The sequence below is a fragment of the Pleurodeles waltl genome, chromosome 2_1, assembly GCF_031143425.1.
Source record: "Pleurodeles waltl isolate 20211129_DDA chromosome 2_1, aPleWal1.hap1.20221129, whole genome shotgun sequence".
NCBI lineage: Eukaryota > Metazoa > Chordata > Amphibia > Caudata > Salamandridae > Pleurodeles > Pleurodeles waltl.
In genome coordinates, this window is record NC_090438.1 from 628548337 (window position 1) to 628571279 (window position 22943).

A 22943-nucleotide genomic window follows, 5' to 3' on the forward strand; every position below is an offset into this window, starting at 1 on the left:
CCGCATCTGACTGGTTCGTCTCATCTAGACACCTTTTATGGTCGAAGGCGGCACACAGAAAGGGTGCCTGCTCTCTCCACACTTATTTCCACTGGTGATGGAGTCCCTTGCCATTCATCTGTGCAGTGAAGATCATGACTGGGGCATCCCACAAGAGGACTGGACGCATGCAGTATCACTGTATGTGGACAATCTATCATATACTTATGAGACGTTGCCTTCAGTAACTGCAGACACCTGTAATGAGGCAGTCCTGGAATAAGCACCTGTTTTGAAGAAAACAAAAGACCTAACATCCTTACTGACATTCGCAGTGTAAAAAGGTCCAGGTTCAACAAGCACTGAATCTCTCACTTTATCAACTTTATTTTCCTGCTTGAAAGTAGCAAAAACAACCTCACTGTATCGACCCGAAAACCTAGAAATTTGAATCACTTGCTTGGCTCCAATATTGAATTCTTGTAGTTTGACTTGAAACCTAAACTCTCCGGCAAATCTATGGCCATTTTTATATGATTTTCCTAATCTACACAATCCAAATGCATAATCAGAAATTCGTTAAGCTCAATAACTATCCATGAGCCATTATTATATTGTTGCAAATAAATTCAGTCACATAGGTCATTGGTCACAAATCGGCTCTTCTCTGTGGTGGGAGAGGCACGTTAAACAATAAAGGGGCCGATTTCAAAGAGGACAACAGGGCGATGCAGTGCACAAGCGAGAATACTCATGACCGGCAAGTAGTCCAGGAGGGGTGTCAGAGTTTCATGTGTTGGGATCGGCAAGCAGCGATAAGGGAGGGTGATATGTGGTCTTGGTCTTTGATTGCTCATCAAATGTGACCAAGAGAACAGTCTGATTTACAGCTGTTTTTACAGAAACAGCGTTTAATCTGAGAGCAAGAATTCTCTGCAAATGAAAAGGAAAGCTTCTCCAAACATGAGCAGGAAACCCAAAAAAATAAAGTCCCCCAAAAAACAGATAACCACAGCAAAGTGTAATCATACAGTAGCTAGTCCCTGCTCCAGAAGAGAGAAAGGAGAGCAAAGAGGCATGACTGACCACTAGCAAGCAAGGATTTTTAAATGACACAGAAATGAACAAATCAAATGGCTTTAAACCCACAGAAATGAGTATGCTAAAAGTATACAAGAGGCCGTATGCTCACACTTGACCTAAAACTGACTAAATGGGGAAATATGGTTCCATTAAAATAGCCACTATTCAACAAAAAATTTAATTGGCAAAACAAGAAGAACTGTGTGGTGCTATAATAATGAAAAAGACAATACTACCAGCAAATAATAAAATGAAACCCCTAACAAACCCAAACCTAAAACAAAATTAAAATGTTTTGATTCCATAAATTGGAGGCCATCTAAATATTTAATTTCGGATGTAAACACCAAAACAGTCAAATAAACTAATTTATATTCTTAAAACAGTGTAAATAAAACAAAGTATTAGAAGAAAGGGTACTTTGCAGATCATGCAGAAACAATTAAAAGAGGAAGGAATAGGGGTGCTATAAGGACTTGAGTCTTATGGTTTTGGAATTTTGGTTCTCTTAATGTTGCACTCTAAAAGAGATGCCGGGAGTCTTCCAAGAAGACAATTAATTGCTGCTGCCCTCAAATAGTAATGTAGACAATAATACCAGAGGGAAAGGTAGCCCTACACCTACAGGTATATGATGAATCTTGTCCTGTCATGCCTTAAAGTGTAAAAAACATAAATGCCTACTGGTAGACTCTAACCTCACAAGATCACATACCTGAAAGCAAAGGTAATTTCTATGTTTATGGGATATCCTTCAATTCTATATATAAAATCACAGGGCCAATCTGAAGTTTTGAATTGCATCAATCGGTATGCATTGCCATCTATTTTACTGTCTGTTTCAATATACTGCTAGGCAGATCTTCTCATAATGTCCTAGCCATGCTGAGCTAATACAGTAGTCTGGAAAAGTCATAAGTAAAAGTAAAAAGAGTTTTATGACATACAACTGCATTGTATTGTATTGTCATGTATTGTATTGTATAGTTAGGTAGCCTTTCAATTTGCCCCCAGCCCTGACGAGGCTCCAAATCGTTTCCATGTAGTCAGTGAAGTGGTTGCTTCATTTATTAAGTCTAATGGTCAGAGAGAGGGTTGTTAGCGTGGACTATGGTGGAAGTATTGTGGTGGTATGCATGACATTCAGAAGGGGTGCTCCTATTGTGCCATGGCAAATATGTGGCTGCACATAAAAATGAAGTAAAGAGCTGTAAGAGAGATAGAACAGTGTTGTTGTATAAAATAATCCACTAAACTCATAATCAATATCACAAAAGTGTTTTAGCACATTGAAAAGAGATTTTCTAAAAGACAAATTGATAATGCAATAATTTGTGTTTGTTTGGTTTCTCTCCAACTTGCTGGTTTCTATGAACTAAGGGCCAAATGTACTATGAGATTGGTCACAAAAAGTGATGGCAAACTGCATGCCAGCATTTTGTGACATGTCTCCGATTTTGTGATGTGGCCTATGTACTAATAAGTGGTTTTGCAAAATCTCCCACCAGAAAATCCTGTTTAAACAATATTAATTAGGCAGCTCGCTATTTGGGACCCACGAGGGTGGCAATAAAAAACAGGAATGAGGGTGTGCAAGAAACAGCAGACCACCATCTCTACTTTTTCATTCGTAATAGAAAACGTTTTCTAAAGCATCCAATGTTCCTTAAAGGAATCAGGACCTCATTATGACATTGGCAATAAGTCCTGCTTACCGCCATGTCGACTGCCGCAACATAACGCTGCCGCAGCGGTTTACCACTACCCATATTATGACACACACATAGCAATCCGTCACTATACAGACACACACAAAAGTCCGCCAGCCCAAAGGTCAGTGATAAGCTGGCGGTAGCAAAACCCACACCATTACGCCAACAGAACTACGCCCACAGCATTATGACCCACGAATCACCGTGGCGGACATTCAACTGCATTAAAACCATTGTTGGTATACAGCTGTGCTCAAAATATACACACACATACAAAACAACAACAACATTGGACAATTCAAACTACCCACACCTGACACATATACACACACCACACCCACACACCCACACCACTATAAAACACACACCAACATTACCCACAACCCTTTACGAACTAGAAAGAATTGCCACTGTAGAGAGATACAGCAAGAGCACCCACACAACCAGAGCCACAGAACACCATCACCCATACACCAACCAGGCACCTCACAACACACATCCCAACACATCACCCCACACGCCCTCACATACACCACTCACACTACACCCATGGCACCACAAAGACACCCCAGGTTCTCAGAGGAAGAGCTAAGAGTCATGGTGGAGGAAATCATCTGGGTAAAGCCACAGCTATTTGGATCACAGGTGCAGCAGACATCCATTGCCAGGAAGATGGAGCTATGGTGGAGAATTGTGGACTGGGTCAACGCCATGGGACAGCACCCCAGAACAAGGGATGACATCAGGAAGAGGGGGAACGACCTACGGGGGAAGGTGCATTCCGTGGTAGCAAGACACCAGATAGCTGTACAGAGGACTGGGGGTGGACCACCACCTCCTCCCCCACAACTTACAACATGGGAGGAGCAAGTCTTGGCAATCATCCATCCTGAGGGCCTGGCAGGAGTAGCAGGAGGACTGGACTCTGATAAGTCAACTCTATATTACTATCACCCCCCCACCTGCATGCCATCACATACCCCCACCCCTACCACCAACCCCATCACTCCACCACCTCACATACACCCCACCCACACAACCCACCCCTCCCACTACCAAGCTCTGCATGCAACACCAATGCAAGGACACCACTCACAGACCTGCATGGACACCGATCACCAAAGCATGCACACTTGAGACAACCACCTATCCAATCAAATCACCACTCACACAAGCCTAAGCTGCCAGGGCAATCACAACCATACAGGGCAACACACCCATGCACAAGATGTCACATGTAGAAACAATAACACTGCATTTACATCCCCACAAGTCCCCCACACAACGTTACCAGACAGGAGGTCCCAGCAAAATCCAGTCCCCCTCCAGAAGAGGCCCACAGTGATGACAGCACCTCTGCACGCCTGGATCAGGATGACCAACCTGGCCCATCAGGGACCTCTGGACAATCGGTTACATAAGCACAGTCCTATACCACCAAAGAGTCTCCCCCCTCAGGAAACACCAGCACAGCACCCACCCAGCTGGCCCATACCTCTGTCCCCAGGACACGTCAATCAGCAGTGTGTCCACCACTACCGGGACCCCAGGCAACCTGACAAATAGAGGAAAATCAGGGACCTGGGGTCAGTGGGCACACAGTTCAGGGGACAGAGGCACAGGACAACAGGGAAGCTGGGAGGACTCCTGTGTGACAGGGGGAGGACAGGCCCAGGGAAACATTTTCCATGAGGCACTCACCAACATCCTGAAAGCATACCACCATTCCCAGGAGACCCAGCATCTGCAGGAGGGACAGTCCATGGGGATCAGGGAGGACCTGGGGGACATCCACACCACCCTGGTCACCATTGCAGGGGTGCTGGGAGACATGGCCAACACCATGTGGGAGGCAGTGGCACACCAACTGGCTACTAACACTAGCCACACCGATGAACAGCCCTCCACCTCCGCTGACGCTAGTGGACAGAAGGCCCTGCCACAGGAACAACAGGCCACCAGCACCCCACCCCCTGCAGAAGGAGAACCACCCTGCAAACGTTCCCTGCAATCCAGGCAGGAGCCAGAGAACATTGCCTAGACCCCCGCCAGGAAAGAAGACTCTCCTGCTTGTCACCCTTGTGTCCCACTCTGTCACCCTGTCCACCTTGAACTGCAATTGCTCCCCTTCCTATGCCCCCTTGGACAATGCACCTGTGATACAAATAGACTGGAACTCTTACCTGGACTTTCCTCCACCACCCCCCAGCATATAGCAATACCCTATCCACTCATTAGCAAAAGAATAAACATCCTTGTAAAAAATACATGTCTTGAGTCTGTCAAGTGATTGAACTATGTATTCGTTTAACAATCTGTAGACATTGCAATTCAACTGTGCAGTAATGTATACATATGTATGACCTGTAGTTTGCTGCAGTCAATACACCAGGAGCCAGAGTGCGGCACAGATATCTGTAAATAGACATGTCAAAGGGTACAGTAAGTGGCCATAGTAGTGTGAATATCAGCCTGCCAGTGACAATTTACAGTACAAAACTGCAATGGAAGGTGAAGTTACAGTGTCTTACCCGTGGTTCACTGGAAGTACTGTCGTATGATTGATGTTCTATTGTCCACATCCTCATCCTCTGCCTCCTCTTTGTCACCGTCCACAGGGTCCACTGCTGCCACACACCCAGATCCAGCCTCATCCTCCTGCAGAAAAGGCACCTGGCGTCATAAGGCAAAGTTGTGCAACATGCAACATGCCACGATGATCTGGCAGACCTTCTTGGGTGAGTAGCACAGGGAACCACCTGTTAGATGGAGGCACCGAAACTTGGCCTTCAGGAGGCCGAAGGTTCGCTCTATAATTCTTCTTGTTCGCCCACGTGCCTCATTGTAACGTTCCTTAGCCCTTGTCCTGGGATTCCTCCCTGGGGTCAGTAGCCATGAGAGGTTGGGGTAACCAGAGTCACCTGCAAATATCGAGAGATACTTGTTAGCCAGACACTAACCCTTAGGGCCAACCCCATACCCATACACCAACATACACTGGGTGGGGACCAAGGGCTCACCTATTAGCCAGACCCAGTGCCTCTGGAGTTGATCCATCACATATGGGGTGCTGCTATTCCTCAGGATAAAGGCATCATGCACAGACCCCGGATCCTTTGCATTGACATGGGAGATGTACTGGTCCACCAGGCACAGTATCTGCACATTTATGGAGTAAAAGCTCTTTCGATTTCTGAACACCAGTTCATCGCTCCGGGGGGGGGGTACAAATGCAATATGTGTACCATCAATTACCCCAATGATGTTGGGGATGTGTCCCATTGCATAGAAGTCAGCTTTCATATGTGGCCAAATCCTCCACCTGGGGGAAAACAATATAGCTGCACATGTGTTTCATTAGGGCAGACTGAACTCATGTTAGCACTATTGTGAACATTAGTTGTGACATTCCTGCTGCCAGTCCCACTGTCACTTGGAAAGAACCAGTTGCTAAGAAATGTAGCACAGATAGGACTTGCACAAGAAGGGGGATCACAGTGGGGTGACGGATAGCAGAGATCAGGTCTGGCTCCAATTGGGCACACAGCTCTTGGATTGTTGCCCTGTCAAGTCTGTAGGTGAGGATAATGCGCCTGTCCTCCATTGTTGCCAAGTCCACCAGGGGCCTGTAAAGGGGGGATGTCTCCACCTCCTATTCATCTTCAGCGGTTGTAATCTAGGGGGCAAAACGATGAACATCTGGTTAGTATTCAACATTTTCAAAATGTAAAGTGCATTGCATGTTGTGACTGAAACAATATGTTGTTGTATAGGCCCAAATGGTGACTATGGGGCAGATGTTGAAAACTTTTTGCATGTCGCAAACAGCGAATTTCGCTGTATGCGACGTACAAAAAGAACATTGCGATGCCCAATCCCCATTTTACGATTCGGTAACCTGGTAATCCGGACAGTGTATCCGCTGTCTCTTCCCCCCTTTGTGTTTTGTCATCCTGTCCTTATGTACATTAGCATCATCTGGCGGAGGAGCAGAGGCACCGGCGATGGAGGGAGCTGTATCCCACAGGGCCCATGAGGCTGAATCCACCGACGGTGAGGGCACCAGTGGGACGGAGGACAAGGGAAGCACCACGGCAGAGACAGGAGAGACAGGAGGGGACAGTTCGAAAAATGATACCTCCTCAGATGGAAGCTCCCTAGTGGTGGCGGACAGCTCTGTGCCCACCCCAACTACATGTACAGCCGCCACCCCCCATACCAGCACCGCCCTCCCAGCAGCCTCTCAGTGAGTTTCCCATGCCCGTTCACCGAGGACGGTAGGCATCTCCTTTGCCCCAGGCACCTCAGGCCCTGCCTAAGTTAGCCCTGCTGCCCTGAGTGAGGAGGCTATTGACCTCCTAAGATCCATCTCTGTTGGGAAGTCAACCATAGTGAATGCCATCCATGGACTGGCAGGGCATTTGCAACAAACAAATGCATTCCTGGAGGGCATTCACTCTGGTATGGCGGCCCAACAGAGATCAATCCAGGATCTGGCCTCATCCCTGATGGCAGCCATTGTTCCTGTCTCTAGCCTCCCCCCCTCCAACTTCCTCTTCCCAGTCCCATTCCCCTCAACTCCAACCTATCCCAAGCACACATTCAGACCAGCATGCACCCAAGGACAACACACAGAAATGTCTCAGGCAAACACAAGCACCACACTTCATCCCACAGGCACTCACACAAACACCATCTAGATGCAGACACACCAACATCCACTGCTTCCACTGTGTCCCTCTCCTCCTTGTTGTCCACCTCCCTCCCATTAGCGTCTCCACTCACACCTGCATGCACTACATCCACTGCCTCCATCACGCCTATCACTACATGCCCCACATCCATGCACACGTCCCCTGTGTCCTCTCCCACTGTGTCTGTGTCCCCTCCTCCCAAAGTACACAAACGCAAGCACTTAGACACCCAACAGCCATCCACCTCACAACATCATCCAGCCCATGCACCTGCATCAAAACATAGCAGACAGACACCTCCAACAACCACTCCCTCTTCCTCCACTCCCAAACCTTCACCCTATTCCCGCCCCAGTATCCATAAGAAGCCTTTCCTCTCCGCCGTTGACCTCTTATCTAGCCCTTCCCCCGTCCTTCACGTCGGGTCAGAGTGGTCAGACCCCAGGCTAGCACCTCAGCGACCCAGCCCACAGCCACTGTATTTTCAGCAGCTACTACAGGTGTAAGACGCTCCAAGGAAACACCCATCAGCACTGGCAGTGTGCCCGCACCAGCTGCCATGTGGAAGGGCAAGGATGCACCACCAGCTGGCAAGGGCAAGGAGGTACCATCAGCTTAAAAGGGGAAGGGCAAGGAGGCACAACCAGCTGGCAAGGAGGCACCACCAGCTTACAAGGGGAAGGGCAAGGAGGCACCACCAGCTGGCAAGGATGCACCACCAGATGGTAAGGGCAAAGGGCCTGCCCCTGCAGGCAGTAAGGACAGGAAGCCTGGTGCTGGGACTGATTCTGAGCCCCCAACAACAACCATGGCACTTCAGCCCTCTGAGGCTGCAGGGGAAGGGCTGGAGACTCCGCCAACCACTGGTAGCCCCGACACCAGCACCGCCACCAGCACCTGCACCTCCACCGCCACCTGCATCGCCACCAGCACTGCCACCAGAACCGCCGCCAGCAGCAGCAGCCCCAGTGGGCTTCCATCTGAGGCTGCAGGGGAAGGGCTGGAGCCTCCCCCTACCACTGGCAGCCATGACACCAGCACTACCACCAGCACCGGCACCTGCACTGCCACCTTCACTGCCACCTGCACTGCCACCAGCCCCGCCGCCAGCAGCAGCAGCCCCAGTGGGCATCTGTCCGAGGCTGCAGGGGAAGGGATGGAGACTCCCCCCACCACTGGCAACACCAACACGAGCACCGTCACTGACATCGCTAAGCAGCCGTCGTTGCCAGCGACAAGTTTGTAGTCCTGCCTCCATGGACTGTAATGCATCCTGACCACTGCAAATCATGTGGGTCTGACACCCAGGTGACTGACTGTGACCAGTGGAGAAGCCATACACTTAAGAGACTGTGGCCTTGCACTACCCAGGACCAAGCAGTGGGCAAACCACCCACTTGAGAGACTGTGGCTTTGCACTCCCCAGGACCAAGCAGTGGGCAAACCACCCACTAGAGAGACTGTGGCTTTGCACTCCCCAGGACCAAGCAGTGGGCAAAACACCCACTAGTGAGACTGTGGCTTTGCACTCCCCAGGACCAAGCAGTGGGCAAACCACCCACTTGAGAGACTGTGGCTTTGCACTCCCCAAGACCAAGCAGTGGGCAATCCACCCACTAGAGAGACTGTGGCTTTGCCCTCCCCAGGACCAAGCACAGGGCATGTAGCCCCCTCCAGGACAAGTTGTGTTGTACCATCTTCAGGCTGAGGTGCCCCCTGTTCCCTGTCCCCCTGAGGTGCCTGTGTATTTTCAACCTGATTTCCTTGCAGTGTTCTCTCCGTGTTGATGCAGGAGTCAAGTGGGGCCTTGGCCTATGTGTTATGGCCCTGTGGCCCACGGACATTATGGACTGGGCAGTGTCCCTCCATTTGTATACATGTAAATACTGTTTTGAGGATGTATTTCTAGTATTTTATCTTATTACACTCACTTCAATCACTTCCTTTTGTCCTTGCATTATTCCTGAGGGCTACGGGGTGGATGTGTAATGTTGTTGCATCTGTTTGTGTGTATAGTGTGGGGGGTGGGGTGTTGCATTTTGCGTGTGTGTGTCACTCGCTTTTTCCTCCCCGCTCCCCTGTGTACTAGGCGGCAGTACACACCGTGGTCGTCTTCGATGGCGTTGGTAATCCTGGTGTAGGAGAAGGTAGACCAACATGGGGAACACCTGCAGTTCGGGCTCCATGGTGGCATGGTCCTTCCCTGAGTGTCCAGAGGTGAGTCCTTTGACTTCTGTGTTCTGTTTCCACAGTGCTTTTGATGTCATTGGTGCCGCCCCGGAAAAGGTGGCGGATAGGCCTCTTGTAGTACAGTGGGCTGTACAATGTACAATGTCTTCTGTCTGGCTGTTGGCGGTTACCGCTGCGGTGCTTGTTGCTACCGCCGTGGCGGTCAGTGTGTTAAAGTGGCTGTCTGTGTAGGTGGTTTCTGCCATGGACATAATTCAATTTTTTTACTGCCAACTTGTTAGCGGTCTTAGCGCCGCTTTACCACCGACCGCCAGGGTTGTAATGAGGGCCTCAATGTTGATTTTGTTGATTTAAAAGAAATGATTTCCATTTGGAAAACACTGGAAAGAGCAGACAGTAATCACCAAGGGGACACCTTCCCATTTGCACTTCAGTTACCACCTCTTTCAAGGTGTTGGTGACTGATTAACCCCTCATAAATATCACTGCATCTCGCAATTAGCAGGGCAAGTACTTTTGACACCCCCTCCTAATTGATCTCAGAATGACAGGTGAGCAAAATTTACATAATTGGCTTTTGCACACTTACCCAAAATATCAGCAAAATTAAAAGAAATGACTTGTAATTATGTGAATGCAAATCTGTCTTTTCACACTGAGAGGTGTATTCAAGGGCCCCTGTCACCATCTACCGACACACTAGTGTCATTTTTATGACACTAATGTGACATTAAGAAGCCAAAATCCCTGCTCCATATTTAGAAGGTGGCGCAATACATGCATTGCGCCACTTTGTAACCCTTTGCACTACATTATGCCTGCGCCAGGCATAATGTATGCTAAGGGGATGTTTAACCATTAAGGGGGGCTGACAAAATGACGCAAGGAAATCTAGCAGATTTCCTTGCATCATTTTGTTCAGTACTTTTAACGTGTGCCCAGAGCAGGCGTTAAAAGGGGGCACACCATTGAATACAATGGGCCCCTATTTACTCTGCAGGAGTAGTGCCAATATATTGGCTCTACTCCTGCAGAGTACATCAATAGCATCAATAAAAATGATGGTATCGCCCCCTACCCTGCGCCATGGTGCGCCTTATTTTAAATACAGCACACATATAGTGGCAGTGGGGGGGGTGCTACAGGGCACAAAAAAGTGGCACTGCACCTTAGTGCAGCACCTCTTTTCTTAAATATGCCCCTACATTTAGCATGAAGTGCATCCTTGACTCAATATTTTACACAAGTATGCATTTTACTTTAAAAAATAGAAAAAACACTGTGAACAAGAGTCTGGCAGTCTGATGTTCCAGTGCATTCAAGTACATTTTTACGAAAAATAGCAAATCCACAGTAATCTTTTACAGTGCTTGGCACATAATTAAGTGAAGTGTCATATTAATTTTATTTCGGGAATTTTGGCCTACTTAAAAAACTTTTGTAAGTCAAAAATGTCTGTGCTTTTTAAATTCCAGGGGCTCAGAATGCAAACGTTTTAAGTACATCTATCCCATTGGCCTTCATTTTTATACTTCAGCACACTGGTAAATCTTTAATTAGCCATGGGAATATTATTACAAACTGGTTTCACTTAAGCTTACATACACTTTTGTTTAGTATAAACCAGTCTACCATAGCTTGTAAGAAGCCTGCATGTTTGAGAATTTGGAAGAAAGTTCCAAAATTACACAAGAGGAAAATATCCTAGGTGCCACAAGTAACTTTTAGATTCAGCAGCAGCAGTTACACTGAACTGCAGGATAGTGCATGTGATTTAAATGAAGGGGAATGTAACTTGACACCTGTCACTAGCACAATCGGCTCACCTAAGGTACAGTCCATTAGTTAAAAGAATAATTAGGGCTCCTGGTTTTATGGTATTTACTTTTTTAAATATTCCTGTTTGCATTCATCCATATTTACTTTAGGCCACCATGACGGTACTTATTCACAATTATTTAGGCCCTCATTACAACATTGGTGGTATTGACTGCCTACCGCCACGGCGACGGCTGCCAACATACCGCCGCCGTGGCTACCAGCCATCTACACGTATCATGACCGCCGACGGTATTCTGCCAGAATGCTGGCTGAACACCGGCGACGGTCATGGCAGCAGATGACGGTAAGGCGGCGTGCTGACAGCAGCACCGCCACGCCAGCAAAACTCCGCCAACTGTATCATGAGCAATGATACAGCCTGGCGGTGTTTTGCTGGCGGACACTGCTGCTGACAGCAGTGCCGCGGACCGTCTTCAGCCGGAGGACCCCCTGCAAGCAGGTAAATCGGGTTCTCTGACCAGTGGGGGTGCTGTGTGGATGTGTGGGGGGTGTGTGTGGATGTTTTGGTATGCGTGCATGTGGGTGTGAGTCACGTAGGATGCATGTGTGAATGAGTGATTGTGAGTGTTGTGTGTTGTGAATGTATGTGTGTGACAAGGTATGTTGGTGTGTGTTGCGGTGTGTGGGTATGTATGTGTGCATGCATGGGTGGTGGTGGGTATGCGTGTGTGCATGTGTGTATATGGATGCGCATGTGTGTGTATATGTGAGGGGGGCAGGAGAGGGAAGGGGAGAGGAAGGGCGGACTCTAGGGAGGGGAAGGGGGCGGGGGAGACCCCTATAAGTGCCATGGTTTTCGCAGCGGTAAGTTTGGAATGAAAACCATGGCGGTAGGCCGCGCCGTAATCCCGAGGGTGGGATTGTGATGGCCGCCGGGCTGGAGACCAAAGTCTCTAGCCCAGCAGCCATTACCACCCTGGCGGTCGGTGTGTTAAAGTGGCGGTCTTGGATAGCGGTAACTGCCATGTTCAAAATCCCATTTTTTTTTACCGACGGCCCGTTGGCCGTATTACCGTGCTTTAACACCGACCGCCAGGGTTGTAATGAGGGCCTTTGTGTTTTGTGGATACATAAAGTCAGAAATCGTATATTTCCACATGTATTTGACCAATAAATGTGCACCTATACTTTGAATGCTGTCACATTTTAGCACTTTTAACAGCCAAATACAATAAAAAACCTCCACCCACCTGAAAATATTAGCATTAATGTGCAAGCACATGTTGAGATATGCAGTTATTTAAGCAACTCTCATCCAGTTTTTAACTCCCCAGTAGGGGAGTAGATCCACCAAAGTGAGGAGAGAGAACAGACAAAGAGGACTGTATCTCCCCAGTGCCTAGAACGGGGTGGGACAAGAAGTGTGAAAACAAGTGGAGGTGGAAATCTATGGGCCATTTTAGAGATAAACAGACCAAGTGCAGTCCATCAGAGTGGCAGAGGACATTACCTCCATCATCCAGATGGCACTGCACCCCTCAAATTAAGAAATGAGCACCACCACAGGAGTCATGTCTGTACCTTGAAAGGAACTACCATCACAGAGGTTCCCTTCAAGGTACAAAACATTTTTAAAACTTTTAAAACAGTGGTAAATTCGTACTGTTTTGTGACTGGAATTTGGTGGCAAAACAGTAATACGTACCATACTGGTTCAGTATTTGGAAGGGGCACCCAGAACACGCCCCTTTAAAATACCAAATCGCAAATGCAAGTTGAGATTCGGTAACAAGCTATCAAATAGCATTTTGCATTTTTTACATCTGAAAACACAGTTTGCTGGTCGCAATTGCCCCATTTCTATGAATCTGGCCATTTGTTATTGGAAAAATGCTTTGTACATTTGGCCTTTAAGTCCTTTCCCACAGAAGGGAAAGAATGGTCACTGCCTGTAAGTTAAGGAAGGGAATTCTAAAGATGAGTGGCATGTATGGAGATATAAAAGCTCCTTCCACCCAGTAGTGCAGGGGCCTTCATTAATTTACAGGTTTAAAAACCAGTCAGTTCAACCTAAATTGTGAGCTACCTTTGAGGGATACGTTATGAAGTGAGTTGAGGGTCTGAGTAATGTTGTTCTTCCGTGCCCCATACTAAGCTGGTGAGTAGAATTAAATATACTCCCTAAGGTAACGGGCACATTAAGGATGCCAAAAGAAATCTGTGTTTCCCTATACATATGAAAAGAAGACATACATTTATCAGGCAGGAGAAACGATTTGTCCATTTCAGATGTTACAGCTGATACTGAGCAGACTGTTCCATTTTTCAACATTATCTTGAAGTGTATATTTAAATTAAACAAAAATGTCAGGGTTTTTGCAGATCTTGAGAGATTTCATTTTCAGCGTGAGTGGACAACCTAAAATCAAGTAAAGTGATGGGGTTTCCCAGTTAAATCAGCAGAACATCTTTTATAGACATATTGAACAACCAATCTGTATGCAACACTCAGTAACTGAGTAGCAGCTCAATTTGTCCTGGATCGCTACCTTAGAAAAAATTGAAAATATAAGAGAAAGCAAAGCCATAACTACAACCATTAACGAAGAATCAAAGCTGAACTAAATACTTTCACAAAGACAAGGAGGTAAATAAATATCACTGCTTAATTTCCTGAAAGGGTTTTAAACTTAGACATCTTCTGGTCTCACATTCTTAATCTGTTACAACATTTTCAGATTACATTAGTCCCTTTTCAAAGTCTTCTTTTCACTACACTATGGCCCTCATTACAACCCTGGTGGTCGGTGCAAGCAGCAGTAGCACCGCCAGCAGGCCAGCAGTAAAAAAATTTGAATCATGACCACAGCGGAAACCGCCAACACAAATAGCCACTTTAACACACCGACCCCCACAGCGGTAGCAATAAACACCGTGGCGGTAACCACCAACAGCCAGGGGGAAGACAATGTACTGCCCACTGCATTACAACACGCCTATCCGCCACCTTTTCCAGGGCGGTACCAGCGCCATCAAAAGCACGGCGGAAACAGTACTTTGAAGGGAAATTACTCACCTCTCGGAAGAACCAGAACGCCATGGATCCCGAACTGCAGGTGTTCCCCATGCTGGTGTACCTTCTCATACACCAGGAACATGAATGCCGGCAAAGACGACCGCGGTGAGTACTGCACCTAGCACATAAGGGAAGGTGGAGGAAAACGAGAGTGACACACACATGCAACACGCAACACACCCACCCTCACCCCGCACACCATATACACAAACAGATGCGACAACATTACATATACACCCCGTAACCCTCAGGAATAACACAAGGACAAAAGGAATAGATTAAAATGAGTGTAATATTAACAATGTTGAAAAATACGTTCTCAAAGCAATAAACAGTATGTTCAATATATACAATATATACAAAAGGAGGGACAATGCCCACTCCAAAATGTCCGTGGCCCACAAGGGCCAAACCACATAGGCCAAGGCCACACTTGACTCCTGCCTCAATACCGAGAGAACACTTCAGGGGCATCAAGTCAAAAACATACAGGCACCTCAGGGGGGTGGGTAATGGGGGGGGCACCTCAGCCGGAAGACGGTACAACACCACTGGCCTGGAGGGGCCTCCATGCCCACTGCTTGGTCCTGGGGAGTGCAAGGCCACAGTCTCTCAAGTGGGTGGTTTGTCCTCCGCTTGGTCCTGGGAGTGCAAAGCCACAGACTCTCAAGTGGGTGCTTTACTCACTGCTTGGTCCTGCGGAGTGCAAGGCCACAGTCTCTCTAGTGGGTGGTTTGCCAATGCTTGGTCCTATGGAGTGCAAGGCCACATTCTCTCTAGTGGGTGGTTTGCCCACTGCTTGGTCCTATGGAGTGCAAGGCCACAGTCTCTCAAGTGGGTGGTTTGCCCACTCCTTGGTCCTGGGGAGTGCAAGACCACAGTCTCTCTAGTGGATGTTTTCTTCCACTGGTTCTGGAGGGGGCCTTGTGCCCAGTGTGCTTCCTCCTGGCAAGGATGTGGTGAGTGGATGGCTTCTTCCACTGGTCCTTGTGGGGGCCTTGTGCCCAGTGTGCTTCATCCTGGCAAGGAAGGGGTAAGTGGATGCCTTCTTCCACAGGTTCTGGAGGGGGCCATGTGCCCAGTGTGCTTCATCCTGGCAGTGAGGGGATGAGTGGATGCCTTTCTCCACTGGTTCTGGAGGGGGCCTTGTTCCCAGAGTGCTTCATCCTAGATGTGGCAAGGTCACAGTCTCTCACCTGTGTGTCACACCAACATGTGTTGCAGAGGCCTGGGTGCACTGCAACCCATGTAGTCACCACTACACACTGCTCGCCAGCAGTGACGGCTGCTTAGTGGATGCCAGTTTCGCTGCAGGTGGCGGTGCTGGCAGTGGTGGTGGTAGCCTCCAGGCCTTCACCTGCAGCTTCAGACGGATGCCCACTGGGGCTGCTGCTTTTGGCAGTGGTGCTGCTGGAGGTGGGCCATGTGGCGGTGCTGGCCGCGGTGCAGGTGGCAGTGCTGGCTGTGGTGCAGGTGGCGGTGCTGGTCGTGGTGCTGGTGGCGGTGCAGGCAGTGGTGGTGGTAGCCTCCAGGCCTTCACATGCAGCCTCAGATGGCTGCCCACTGGGGGTGCTGCTGCTGGCAGTGGTGCTGCTGGCGGTGGTGCATGTGGCAGTGCTGGCAGTGGTGGTGGTAGCCTCCAGGCCTTCACCTACATCCTCAGACGGCTGCAATGCAATGGCTGGTGTTGTGTGCCCCTTCCTGCCCTTGGCAGATGATGGTGCCTCCTTGCTTCTGCGAGCTGGTGTCTTTTTCTTGCCCTTGCTGGCTGGTTTTGCCTCCTTCCCCTTGCTGGCTGGTGTCCCCTTCTTGCCCTTGCTGGGGGGCAGACCCTTCTTGGCCTTGGCAGGTGGTGCTGGCACACTGACTGGACTGACAGGAGCCTCCTTGGAGCCTCTCACACCTGCAGTAGCTGCAGAAACCACAGCAGCCGTGGACTGGGTGGCTGAGGTGCTGGGCTGGGTTCTGGCCACCCTGGCCCGAGGTGAAGGATGGGGGAGGGGTAGGGAGTAGGTCAAGGGTGGCAAGGAAAAGCTTCTTAGGGACACTGGGGTGGGAAGAGGGTGAAGGTTTGGGAGAGGAGGAAGAGGGAGTGGTTGTAGGAGGTGTCAGTCTGCTGTGTTTGGATGTAGGGGCATGGGTTGAATGCTGTTGTGGTATGGATGGCTGTAGTGATAGGCGTGCTGGTGATGGACGTAGTGGATGAGGATGAGGTGCATGCAGGTGTGAGTGGAGATGCTACTGGGAGGGAGGTGGACGAGGAGGAGGAGGGGGACACAGTGGAGGGAGTGGATGTTGGTGTGTCTGCATGTGGATGGTGCTTGTGTGAGTACCTGTGAGATGAAGTGTGGTGCTTGTGTTTGCCTGAGTCACTTCTGTGTGTTGATTTGGGTGATTGCTGGTCTGAAGGTGTGCTTGGGATAGGCTGGGGTTGAGAGGATTGGGACTGGGTAGAGGAAGTTGGAGGGGGATGCTAGAGACAGGGACAATGGCTGCCATCAGTGCATTGGCCAGAGCCTGGAATGTTCTCAGTTGGGCCACCACACCAGAGTGCATGCCCTCCAGGTATACATTTGTTTGTTGCAAATACCCTGCTACACCCTGGATGGCATTCAGTATGGTTGACTGCCCAACAGAGAGGGATCTCAGGAGGTCAATAGCCTCCTCACTCAGGGCAGCAGGGCTGACTGGGGCAGGGCCTGAGGTGCCTGGGGAGATGGAGATGTCCACCGTCCTGGGTGAGCGGGCACGGAAAACACGCTGAGGGGCTGCTGGGAGGGCGCTGCTGGTATGGAAGTGGTGGCTGTACCTGTATTTGGGGTGGGCACAGATGTGTCCACCACCGCCAGGGAGTTTCCATCGGAGGAGGTGTCGCTGTCAGAACTGTCCCCTCCTGTCTCCGTCGTGGTGCTCCCCTTGCCCTCCATCCCACTGGTGCCCTCACCGTCGGTGGATTCAGCCTCCAGGACCATGTGGGATGCAGCTCTCTCTGTCGCCGGTGCCTCTGCTCCTCCGCCAGATGATGCTAATGCAGACAAGGACAGGGTGACAAAACAAAAAGGGGGGAGAGACAGGGGATACATTTGGTCAATGCCAGCAACAACACTACCGTTGGTGTACACAACTCACAGGGAACAGCCCTATGCACTAAGCCATGCACTACCAGTTACACTGCTAGTCACCAGCCCATGGGGTACAATGACTAATGCCATTAGCTGCACACCTGAAACCCACAGGACCCTGCCCAGTAGTAGATGCCCACTAACAATATTGGGGTTGTAGTGCATCTGAGCTTGCCAGTCATTGAACATACCCTGCCATGTTCACCCTGGCCTAGGGGCACCCACAGCCCACATCCCCACCCAGGTAATAACTTAATGTGTGCAAAGTCATGATTCTGAATCTTTACTCAACCCCTTGTGGCTGCTGTGATGCCTTCAAGCACCCATCCAACTCTGGATAGGCCACCACCAGGATGCGGAACATCAGGGGGGTCAGGATACAACGGGCAGCCCTTCCTCATTGGGAGGACAGCCCCAGCTTGGCCAGTATCTGGCCCATGGTCTCCTGGGAATGGTGGTATGATCCCAGGATGTTGGTGAGTGCCTCGTGGAGAGTCGGTTCCCTGGGCCTGTATTCCCCCTGTCACACAGCAGTCCTCCCAGCTTCCCTGTTGTCCTGTGCCTCTGTGCCCACTGCCACTGACCCCAGGTCCCTGATCGTCCTGTGTTTGTGAGGTGGCCTGGGGTCCCTGTAGTGGTGGACACACTGCTGATTGACGTGTCCTGGGGACAAAAGGATGGGCCCGCTGGCTGGGTGCTGTGCTAATGTTTCCTGAGGGAGGAGGCTCTGTGGTGGGTTGGGACTGTGCCTGGGTCATCGACTGTCCAGAGATTCCTGATGGGCCAGGTTGGTCATCGTGATCCAGGCGTGCAGAGCTGCTGTCATCACTGTGGGCCTCTTCGAGGGGGGGCCGGATGTGGCTTGCACCTCCTCTCCGGTGACGTTGAGTGGGGGTCCTGTGGGGATGTAAATGCAGTGTTATTGTATCTGTGTGTGCCATCTTGTGCATGGATATGTTTCCCTCTATGGTTGTTATTAGCAAGGCAGCTTTGGTTTGTGTGAGTTGTACTTGGTTTGGCTAGATGATTGTCACTAGTGTGCATTCTGTGGTGATGGGTGTCCATGCAGGTCTGTGATGGGGGTCCATGCATTGGTGTTGCATGCAGGGCTTGGTATTGGGATGGGTGGGTTGTGATGGTGGGGCATATGTGAGGTGGTGGGGTGATGGGGGTGAGGGTAGGGGTTGTTGTTTGTGATGGATGCAGGTAGGGTGGGGATAAAGTAGTAAAGATTTGACTTACCAGGGTCCAGTCCTCCTGCTACTCCTGCCAGGCCCGTAGGATGCATGATCGCCAAGACTTGCTCCTCCCATGTTGTTAGTTGTGGGGGAGGAGGTGGCAGTCCTCTGTACTGCTATCTGGTATCTTGCTACCACTGAACGTACCTTCCCCCGCAGGTCGTTCCACCTCTTCCTGATGTCATGCCTTGTTCTTGGGTGCTGTCCCATGGCGTTGACCCTGTCCGTGACTCGCCTGCATAGCTCCATCTTCCTTGCAATAGATGTCTGCTGCACCTGTGATCCGAATAGCTGTGGCTCTGCCCGGACGATTTCCTCCACCATGACCCTTAGCTCTTCCTCTGAGAACCTGGGGTGTCTTTGTGGGTCCATGGGTGTAGTGTGAGTGGTGTGTGTGAGGGTGTGTGGGGTGATGTGTTGGGGTGTGTGCTGTGAGGTGCGTGGATGGTGTATGGGTGATGGTGTTTTGTGGCTCAGATCCAGTGGGTGCTCCTGGCTTGTCTCTCTCTCACTTACCAAAATCTTTGGGTCCTAAAGGGTTGTGGGTAGTGTGTGTGTTCTATATTGGTGTGGGTGTGTGGGCGTGGTGTGTGTATGTGTGTCAGGTGTGTGTTGTTTGAATTGGCCACTGTGGTGTTGTTTTGTTAGTGTGTGTGTATTTTGAGCGTGGCGCTATGTGCCGCCAATGGTTTACCACCATTGAATGTCCGCCACGTTGATTCGTTGGTCATGATGCTGTGGATGTATTTCTGTTGGCGTAATGGTGTGGATTTTGGTACTGCCATTTTATCACTGACCTTTGGGCTGGTGGACTTGTGTGTATGTCTGCATAGTGGCGGATTTCTATGTGTGGGTCATAATACGGGTAGCGGTACACCGCTGCGGTCATGGTATGTTGGCGGCAGTCAGCATGGCGGTATTTACCACCAATGTTGTAATGAGGGCCTGTATCTTCTTTCATTTCTAAAACAAAGTCGGAAAGACTCTTGCTAACTCAGGGCCTGTTATAAGAAAAGTGGTGCTGTATCCAATGCAACACCACTTTTCTTATGCCCCTTAGTTCCCCCCTAATGCCACCATGTGTGTGCCATAATTAACATACAGCTCACCATGGGGAAAGTTACAGAACTAGTGTCAACATTTGTGATGCTAGTTTAGTGCTTTGCAGGATTGGCGCCAAATATTTTGACACTATTCCTGCAAAGCACATTGAGACCCATTGAAAACAATGGTGTACTTCCTTATAGCACCTGCTCTGTACAGGCGTTGAAAATGTAGCTAGAAATGGTGCAAAGAAATATTTTGGATTTCAATTTTGTGGGCCCCCTAACGGGGGAACGCCACTCTTTCAAACGTTATGCCTGGCACAGGCATAATGTGGTGCAAGGGTAACAAAGTGGTGCAATGCATACATTGCGTCACTTTGTAAATATGGCACTGCATTTTTGGCATAATATTGCCATATTATCATTGAAAAAAGACACTAATGTGGCAATATATGGCGCTAGGCCCTTCCTAAATTCATGGCTCAGTGTTAAAGAAGTAGTTTACTGCATTCATGAAGTTGTGATGGCTACATGAAACCAAATCCTGCACCAGATCATAAGAATCTATTTTTAGCTGATTGAGGTGCCTTGTTTTTGTATGCTCCATCTCACATTTTGCTTTGCTTAAGTATTTTTGTAGGTAGATTTTGTAATTCACCCTCTTATTCCATCTATTCCTTTATTTATACGCTCAATCATCAAAGGTGGGGGGGTGGCAGTGCCACATATTTAATGACTGGATGGGGAGTCAAAGAGCATGGGTCTAAACTAATGGCCCCACTTAGCCTCAGTCAATAACTATTAGCAATACCTCTTCCCCTTGTATAATATTGCTGCTGTAAATCAGATTTTCAATTTTGGCTGAAATGCACAAACCTTTATATAAGATGTGTTTTGATTGTATTACTTAGGTCAAAGTTTACAAGAATAACTGTGCTGCATTACGTTTGTTAGGTATCTTTGTTTTCATTTTGTTTCTGAGCTAACATTTTTAGTGAATAGCTGGAGTAACATAAACTTTCCATTGAAAAGAATCAGAGCACATAGCTATATGTAAAGGATATTATAAATGATTATTTAGGCATAAATTCAGTTATTCATTGATGATGCTTTAATGAGTTTACAATTTTAAGGCAATTCCACCATTTGAAAAGGTTTTGTTCCTTCTGGGATTCAATACACAATCAGATTTTTTTTTTTCATTTGCATTATGATGAAATGAATGAAAAGCTTCAATGAGGGGACATTTTGCATGCATTAAAACCATTTCTTCCTCATTCATTTAAAAAAATAAAATGTTTGAACTTGTTAGCAAGGTAAAACCATTACAGGTGTTTCTGGTTCCATGCAGATCTAATATGGAAGGGAAGCTTAAAGGTAGAGTGCCATAATGTTTTGGAGGTGCTAATAACCTTGGCATCCACAAATGGATCTCCATAAATCATGGCATTGACTTAGGTTTAGCTTAGTTTTCAGTTTCAAACGAGGGGAGCACATTTAGATGAGGGCATGCTACAAAATTTGCCACTGTTTGATGAATACACACCAAAAATGGTATGTCACGTTTTGAGTAGATTCATCAAAGAAGGAACAAAGATGATTCACGGTGAATACATTTTTCATTTACTAGTAACCTTGGTGCTGCTTGACAAATCTGCATGAAATAAGGCAGACATCAAATAAAACCCAGAGCAAGAATGACAGGTTTTATGAAGATCATGTGAGAGATTATTGCACATGGCTGAACCCTTATATAATAGGCAGGCTGAGTGCTGTCTGAAAGCATAATCATTTAACTCTACAATTCAACATAATTGTTACTAACAGTTAAAAACTAAAACCAAATTGAAATTTACCACTGATATTTCAGTGAACCAACTATAACTTGTGCCTTGCCATGCATCACATATGACCTCATGTATTACATCAGTCATGAAATGTAATGGACATTATTGATGACACGGTTCTCCCCAAACCTTTTGCCCCTACTTCCTAGGTTGTTGCTGTGTGCTGGACTCTGCTTTTGCTGTTTTTTGTTACTCTGGGCACTTTACCACTGCTGACCAGTGCTAAAGTGCAAGAGATCCCAATGTGAAATTGTATGTGTAATTGGCTTTTCCATAATTGGCCTATTTGATTTACTAGTAAGTCTCTAGTAAAGTGCACTAGAGGTGCCTAAGGTCTATAAATCAAATGCTACTGGTGGGCCTGCAGTACTAATGGTGCTACCCACATGAGTAGCCCTGAAAACATAGCTCAGACCTGTAACTGTAGTGTCTTTGTGTGCAGTTCTAAACCGCCAGTTCGATCTGGCAAGTGTACCCACCTGTCAGAACTAAACCTTCCCTTTTGATTCATGTACTGCACCCTCAAATAAGACCCTAGGTAGCTCCATGGGCAGGCTACAGTGTATGTTAAAGGTAGGACATGTACTGATGTGTTTTACATGTCCTAACAGTGAAATACTGCCAAATTTGGTTTTTACTGGTGCAAGGCCTACCTCTCTCACAGGTTAACATGGGGACTGCCTTTAAATATCCTTAAAGTGCAGTTTCTCTTTGAGAGCAGATATAAAATGGAGTTTGGGGTCTCTGAACTCACAGTTTAAAAATGTTTGTGAAGGTGATTGTTAGATTGTTAGTTTGAAAATGCCAGTTTTAGAAAGTGGGTGTTTTCCTGCTTAAACCAATCTATGGCTCTGCCTGTTTGTGGATTCCTTGTCAGGGTCAGACTCACAGTTGGGCTGTTTGTGCATCTCCACTAGACAGTGACACAAAGGATGCTGGGGTGTACCCTTCATATCCTGATTGGCCATCTGGGTTAGGCTGGAGGGAGGAGTGGTCACTTACACCTGAAAGGGTTGTGCTTGCCCTCACACAAGGCAGTCCCCAACTCCATAGTGTGTGTCTGGAGCCAGGCCTGGGCAAGGAAGGACCCTGTAAACAACAGAGGCTTTTGTTTGAAGTTGGGCAACTTCAAAGGCAGAAAGGGGTATAAGTATTGGACCCAAAACCCCAGACT